The sequence below is a fragment of the Giraffa tippelskirchi genome, chromosome 12, assembly GCF_054371585.1.
Source record: "Giraffa tippelskirchi isolate mGirTip1 chromosome 12, T2T-mGirTip1v1.2.pri, whole genome shotgun sequence".
In the NCBI taxonomy this organism is placed as follows: domain Eukaryota; kingdom Metazoa; phylum Chordata; class Mammalia; order Artiodactyla; family Giraffidae; genus Giraffa; species Giraffa tippelskirchi.
This window is the reverse complement of record NC_137286.1, coordinates 13,280,693-13,288,498: the sequence shown is the minus strand read 5'-3', so window position 1 is coordinate 13,288,498 and position 7,806 is coordinate 13,280,693. Positions and strand designations below refer to the sequence as shown.

At 40.5% G+C, this 7,806-nt stretch overlaps 1 long non-coding RNA gene across 1 annotated transcript; it reads right to left on the bottom strand.

Moving 5' to 3' along the window:
* Positions 1–2,985: 2,985 nt before the first annotated feature.
* LOC145528971 (uncharacterized) lies at positions 2,986–6,647 on the bottom strand. Its single transcript, XR_014070823.1, has 2 exons — positions 4,345–6,647; positions 2,986–3,753 (listed from the first exon to the last, which is right to left on the bottom strand). It is a non-coding gene; the product is annotated as an uncharacterized LOC145528971 (long non-coding RNA).
* Positions 6,648–7,806: the final 1,159 nt, after the last annotated feature.

Here is a 7,806-nt window from a genome sequence, read left to right as displayed (position 1 = left end):
CTGCTGCTGGTCTGAACCGCTTCAACTTTCTGAATCCTGGCAAAACCATTACATCTGAGACGTATGCTCAGCGAATTGATGAGATGCACAGAAAACTGCTATGTCTGCAGCTTTGATGAGATGCACAGAAAACTGCTATGTCTGCAGCTGGCACTGGTCAACAGAATGGGCCCAATTCTCCATGACAATGCCTGACTGCATGTTGCACAACCAACACTTCAAAAGTTGAACAAATTAAAAAATTTCCCATTAAAGGTGTCCTTATATTACAGCCAAGAAAATATATTCATAGATAAAGATAAATTATCAGAGAATTAGAATTTTGAAAAATAATTGGCAAACTTAAGTAAAAATAGAAGACATCAAAATAAGTACTATACACGATCTCAAACTGAGAGGAAGCCCTCTTGATGTAAAACAGTGCTATAAGCTTCTCTTTTTCCTTTGGAAATGTATCTTTTCTTAAGAAATAACAATAAACTTTTCTGGAGGGTAGGAAAAGTCAAATAATTAGAGAAGAGTACATCATGAAAGTGAAAAAAGTAAAAGTGTTAGTTACTCAGACATGTCCCACTCTTTGCAACCACATGGACTGTAGCCCACTAGGCTCCTCTGTCCATGGAATTCTCTAGGCAAGAATACTGGAGTCGGGACTTCCCTGGTAGTCCAGTGGCTAAGACTCCACACTCCCAATGCAAAGGGCTTGGGTTTGAACCCTGTTTGGGGAGGTAGATCCCATATTCTCCGACTAAGACCTGGAGACCAAATAAAAATAATAAATTAAAAAAAATACTGGGGTTGCCATTCCCTTCTCCAGGGGATCTTGTCAACCCAGGGATTGAACCCGGGTCTCCTGCATTTCGGGCAGATTCTTTACCATCTGAGCCACCAGGGAAGGTATCTTATATTTATCCTTAAATAAGGGAGAGATTTTAAAGCATATATAAGCAAGAGACAGTTTCTGCTATTAATATGTCTAATTCAAGTTAACAAAAATAATCTTTATAGTTTCAGAATTACAGATTATATTACTAAAACTGATAACAGTGAAGAGACATGGGCTTTTAGAACAAGGCAATCTTGTGTGAATTGGGGCTCTGCAACATTCAGGGTGAGGACCCCAGGAAAATTAGTTAACTTTATTATAGTAAAGATTAAAACTAACAGATATTCTTTTGAAAATAGCTTACGTCTGTAACATAAGTGGTATATAGTAAATGTTAGTCTTCTTCATTTATATTTTGTAATATTATGTAGTTTTCAAAGCCTTATCAAGTGTATTCTAATCTTTTATCCTTATCCTAACATTGTGAGCAGGTAATATTATTCCCAGGTTAGATAGCTAATAAGTAGGAGAGCCAGTTAAAGGAATTAGAACCTAGATTTTCTACTTTTAATATAGGACTCCTTTCACTCTACCACAATATGATTCAGGATGGAATAATGGAAGTTGTAGTAAAATGCCCTCATTTTATAGATGATGGGCTAGAGACCCAGAAAGTGATTGCTTAAAACATACCTAGTTCTTGGCAGAGAACTAGATTAGGACTAGATTAGATTAGTGCATAAAGGGTTAACAAAATTCTTTTCATTGGGTTAACAAAAAACTTCTGCATGAGTGTTTGAACTCCTGTTAACTTTCTAATTCTGCTTCTTTGGTAACCTGATCAATAAGGTGTGTTGACTGTGTTACCAGGCAGTATTGCTTGTGGTAAAAATGATTCCTGATTGGGAAGCTGTGAGAACTAAAAATGCTTGATCTCCCTTGGGCTTCCCTGAGTGTGCTGACTCTAGTCACCTGGAAAATATGCCTATAAAGTTGTCACAAGCGATTTTACTCCTCTAGGAAGTGGGGCTTCTAAAGTAGGGCAGCTCCCCTCCCCGTGATGTGAGTCTTATGTCCTTGAACTGAGCCCTCCACTGGGGGTGGAGGAGAACCACGCCTACAGGGCTGTATGGACAGCTACCAGAAGCCCTCTGAGGAGCCATGCCTGATGCTGTCGCCTAGTAAGAGGGGGATCCTGTCCTATATCCTCTCACCAGACTAGGGGGTCTTGTGACTCTGAATGTTGAGACATGAGTTCAGATTTCCACTCTGCCATTTACTGTGTAAGCAAGATACTCAACTATTCTGAGCCTCAGTTTTCCCATTGGTAATATGAAAAGTCTACTTACCTCAAAGGGTTGTTTTAAGCAACAGCGTGTATGTAAAGTACCTAGAATACAGTTATTGTTGCTGTTGTTGTTGCTCAGTTGTGTCTGACTCTTTGTGACCCCATGGACTGTAGCATGCCAGGCTTCTCTGTCCCTCACTATCTCCCAGAACTTGCTCAAACTCACGTCCATCGAGTCAGTGATGCCATCCCACCATCTCATCCTCTGTTGTCCCCTTCTCCTCCTGCCTTCCATCTTTCTCAGCTTCAGGGTCTTTTCTAATGAATTGGCTCTTCACATCAGGTGGCCAAAGTATTAGAGCTTCAGCATCAGTCCTTCCAGTGAATTCTCAGGATTGAGTTCCTTTAGGATTGGCTGGTTTGATCTCCTTGCAGTCCAAGAATACAGTAAGCATTCAATAAATTGTATATTTTATGATTATTATGTTTTATCCTCCAATTCAGGAATCAATCCAAGTTTGCCAGAGCACGTGACTTCCTCTTCAAATACCAACAGTGAAAGATTCTGGGTCAGTAAGCAAACAAGTTCTCTAGGAGGACCACAGATGCAGATCTTGGGGCTGTTGAACAATGCCCTGCCCCTCCCTAATCAGGGACCAACTGAGTAAATCTCCAAACTCTTTAGCATAAAATGACTCAGTCTAAGAAGTTCTGCCATTTACAGAGTTCCCTGAAGAAGTTTTCTTTCACAGACCTTTCCCTCCTGGTCTGCCCCATATCCCTACTTACAACTCAGTCCCTGTTGACCTTTTGCCAGACTGATTTCACCTCATTCAACATTTAAATAAGACTTCTACTGATCAGAGGCAGATTTATTTTTTTCAGTATACGTCAGATTCATTTTGACCAAGTTTACTGATGACATGATCAGCTATTTTTATGTATTCTCAGTCACTTAGTCATGTCTGACTCTTTGCAACCCCATGACCTGTAGCCCGCCAGGCTCCTCTGTCCAAGGAATTTTCCAGGCAACAATACTGGAGTGGGTTGCCATTTCCTTCTCTAGGGGCTATTTTTTATAGGTTTATAAAAATATTTTTAAAGGAAAAAAGTTATAGTTTATTTGAATTATGTCTCCCCCAAAGTGGGCTCAGTAAATGGTACCCAGAATGCTGGAGACAGACTCAGTTACTTGTATGATAAGATTTCTGCTCCTAATAATGGCAAATCTACATTTACATTATAAAATTTAACACAGGTTGATCTGTTATATTTTCAAAAGGTGTTCATAAGCTATTGTAAAATTTCTTTATTTAGGAAAAAACTCTCCAAATCATAAAAAGGATAATATAGACTCTGGTAGAGAATAGATAAGACAAATCCTTTAAAAAGAAAAGTTAAATCTCTACAAAATGTATAAAGCATGGGTGTGAGAAAGGTAAGTGTTTATTTTAGACCCTATCCTGAAAATAATAGACAATAAGTGAAAGAACACATTCTATTGATTATAAATACTAAAAATATTGGGCTTCCCTGGTGGCTCAGCAGTCAAGAATCTGCCTGCAATGCAGGAGCCTCAGGAGACTCAGGTTCAGTCCCTGGGTTGGGAAGATCCCCTGGAGGAGGGCATGGCAACCCACTCCAGTATTCGTGCCTGGAGAATCCCATGGACAGAGGACCTGGTGGGCTACAGTCCATAGGGTCAGAAAGAGTTGGACACGACTGAAGTGACTTAGCACGCTTGCATTAAAAATATTATAATGACAATGCATAATATATCCCATATCTGTAACTCACCATGTTACTGGAGGTAAGAAAATACTTGACTATGTTATTCTTTTACAGTTTTAACATCAGAGTAACAGGAAAAGTGTAATTTATTCTCTCCTAAATAATATAAAACACATGATGTTGGTTATACATTTTTTAATAACAACAAACAAATGGAAAAATTATACAACTCAAACAGAAGAATCATAATATACTTTTATATTGCAATCCATCTTGCCCAAGATATTATTTAAATCTATTAAATCTTTGTTGTTGTTTAGTTGCTAGTGGTATCTAACTCTTTTATGACCCCATGGACTGTAGCCTGCCAGGCTTCTCTGGCCATGGGATTTCCCAGGCAAGAATGCTGGAGTGGGTTGCCATTTCCTTCTCCAGGGGATCGTCCCAACCCAGGGATTGAAACCACATCTCCTGGATTGGCAGTCGAATTCTTTACCACTGAGTGCAATTAAATGTTTAAAAACTGTTAATTCATACACAAAATGTAGATTTTCACTGAGCACGGCAGATCTGTAATTCACCAGGGAACAGCTCGCCTTGCACTTCTCCCATTTTCTTATTCTCCCAGACTCAAAATCTTGACGTTACCTCAGACTTCTTTCTTCTCCCCAATGTTTCTTTTCTCCTGCATTTAATCAATTTTCATATGAATGTCATAGTTTTTGATTCATCCTTTCCTTGCGATTCTACTCTCACCACCGCAAGTTGGGGCCTCACTACTTCAGTTGTGGATTGCTGCAATAGCATCCTAACAACTATTTTTCTAGTTTGTCTTTTCTTTTTTAAATATTTATTTGTTTTATTTATTTATTTGTCTGTGTCAGGTCTTAGTTGCGACATGTGGGATCTAATTCCCTGACCAGGGATTGAATCTGGGCCTCCTGTATTGGGAGTGCAGAGTGTTAGCCACTGCACCACCAGGGAAGTCCCTGCTCTAGCCTTTTCAAATTATCCTCTTCTCACCAGTCAAGTTGGTATCTCACATATTACTTTCATCATGCTTTAAGAACTTACCTACCTACTACTAACTTCTCAGATTCATGTATCCAAGGACTTAATTATGTCTTATTTATCCAACATTAGATTCCTCCTCTGCATCCTCCTTCCAGAAAACATGTTTGAAGTCTTATTTAACTGACACCAACGGGTTAAGTATTCAACTGACACCAAAAGGCTTTGCTGGTGGCTCAGATGGTAAAGAATTTGACTGCAATGCAGGAGATGCAGATTCGATTCTTGCATCAGGAAGATCCCCTGGAGGAGGAAATGGCAACCCACTGAGTGGGTTGGGTCCTATACAAGTAACCCGGAGAAAGCAAAGGCAACCCACTCCAGTACTCTTGCCTGGAAAATCCCATGGACGGAGGAGCCTGGTAGGCTGCAGTCCATGGGGTCGCGAAGAGTTGGGCATGACTGAGCGACTTCACTTTCACTTTTCACTTTCATGCATTGGAGAAGGAAATGGCAACCCACTCCAGTGTTCTTGCCTGGAGAATCCCAGGGACGGCAGAGCCTGGTGGGCTGCCATCTATGGGGTCGTATAGAGTTGGACACGACTGGAGCGACTTAGCAGCAGCAGCAGCAGCAGCATACAAGTAACCCAGCATGAAATCAGATTTCCAGGTGCCCGTGGCGAATGGTAGCCACGGAGGTATCGGCTCAGGTCTCTGCTCCAGAGAACCTGCAACTGAGGATGAAGTCAGCAGACAGCCTCCAGCTTCCCCACTTCATTTCCCTGCAGTGTTCCCTGGGGGCAATGCCCTCCCTCGGCTGCTCTCAAACAAGGGAGGCCTGCACCAGGAGGGACTTAGAACTGACCATTTCTGCTTGACATGAAACTCTTCTAAAGGCAATCCTGTTCCTAGGTTCACCCCTGGCTGAGACTTTTTTAGGATGGCATGCAGCCTGAGGCTCCTCTCCCCCAACCCTCCCCCTTCCTCTCTCCTTCCACTGGCAGCTCTGGGGCTCCTGTTCCCTCCCCTTTCTTCATTCATTCTCTCAGGCGTATCAGGTTCCATCTTGGAAGCTACAGCAGGACCCTGAAACTAGCTCTTAGATTCATAAGAAAACCTATAAATTCCTGAAACTTCAGGGTGATTAGAGTGAGTGAATGTTATGAGGCCCAGATTTCCCCAGTTGTAGGGGGATTGTGTGATCCGAGACCAACTCACTGAACAGAACTTCTCCACTGACAATCATTTCTATATTACCAACCTTTGTTTTTTCTGACGTTCTTCCTAAATTACTACCACAAAATGAGTTACATCTTCTTACAGTGGTCTATGGATCAAACATTTTCCCTTACAGGAATTCTTTTTAAGTTCAAATGGTCCCTCCCATTCGGCTGCCCCACACATATACACACACGTTGAAAATGCTTACTGTTACTTAGAATCTTTAACTTGGTATTTTTTATTTCAGTTTTCAATTTTTAACATCTAATTCTCTTTCCCTGATTAATTCTGCTAGAGATAAACAGATTTGAAGTATCCTTTTTTCATTCATTCAACAGATACTTAGTAATGACTATGTATAGCAAACAATTTGCTGAAAGAAAAGACAAGATGGAAAAGAAATATAAAAAATTCTTGATAAAGAGAGAATTATTTTAAGCTCCTGTTTCAAAAAAATACATTGCCAGGAATGAGACTGTGATAATTGCATCTCTATTAACAAAATTGATTTTTTTTCTAAGATTGCTGTTTATTTGCAATAATTCATTTTATTTTTTTTAATTAGTTTATTTATCTATTTTTAAACTTTACAATATTGTATTTGTTTTGCCATACATTAATAATTCATTTTAGATAGATCAATTTGTTTTCAGAGGGTTAATTTTTTCTTCTAAGTCCCAAAGGAAAACTATATGTTCTTAAAAATATGATTAAAACAGAAAAAAAAATTGACTAGAATGATTATCAATTTTATCACAACCATAATCTCTGAGATTTATGAATGGCACGATGGCAAATCAGAAAGTGATCTCTTTTTTTAATTTGATCCTGAGAAATGTTCACAAGATATAACCAATTTATTCAGAGACAGGATCTAACATGACAGATTCTCCTGTAAACTGATCTAGGTTGGGGACCAAAGGAGAGTTAGGACAAACCACAGTTCAGTTCAGTTCAGTCGCTCAGTCGTGTCTGACTCTCTGCGACCCCATGAATTGCAGCACGCCAGGCCTCTCTGTCCATCACCAACTCCCGGAGTCTACCCAAACCCATGTTCATCGAGTCGGTGATGCCATCCAACCATCTCATCCTCTGTCGTCCCCTTCTCCTCCCGCCCCCAATCCTACCCAGCATTAGGGTCTTTTCCAATGAGTCAACCCTTCGCATGAGGTGGCCAAAGTATTGGAGCTTCAGCTTCAACATCAGACCTTCCAATGAACACCCAGGATTGATCTCCTTTAGGATGGATTGATTGGATCTCCTTGCAGTCCAAGGGACTCTCAAGAGTCTTCTCCAACACCACAGTTCAAAAGCATCAATTCTGCGGCGTTCAGCTTTCTTCACCGTCCAACTCTCACATCCATACATGATCACTGGAAAAACCATAGCCTTGACTAGATGGACTTTTGTTGGCAAAGTAATGTCTCTGCTTTTAAACATGCTATCTAGGTTGGCCATAACCTTCCTTCCAAGGAGTAAGCGTCTTTTAATTTCATGGCTGCAGTCATCATCAGCAGTGATTCTGGAGCCCAAAAAGGTAAAGTCTGACACTGTTTCCACTGTTTCCCCATCTATTTCCCATGGAGTGATGGGACCAGATGCCATGATCTTAGTTTTCTGAACGTTGAGCTTTAAGCCAACGTTTTCACTCTCCTCCTTCACCTTCATCAAGAGGCTCTTCAGTTCTTCTTCACTTTCTGCCATAAGGGTGGTGTCATCAGCATATC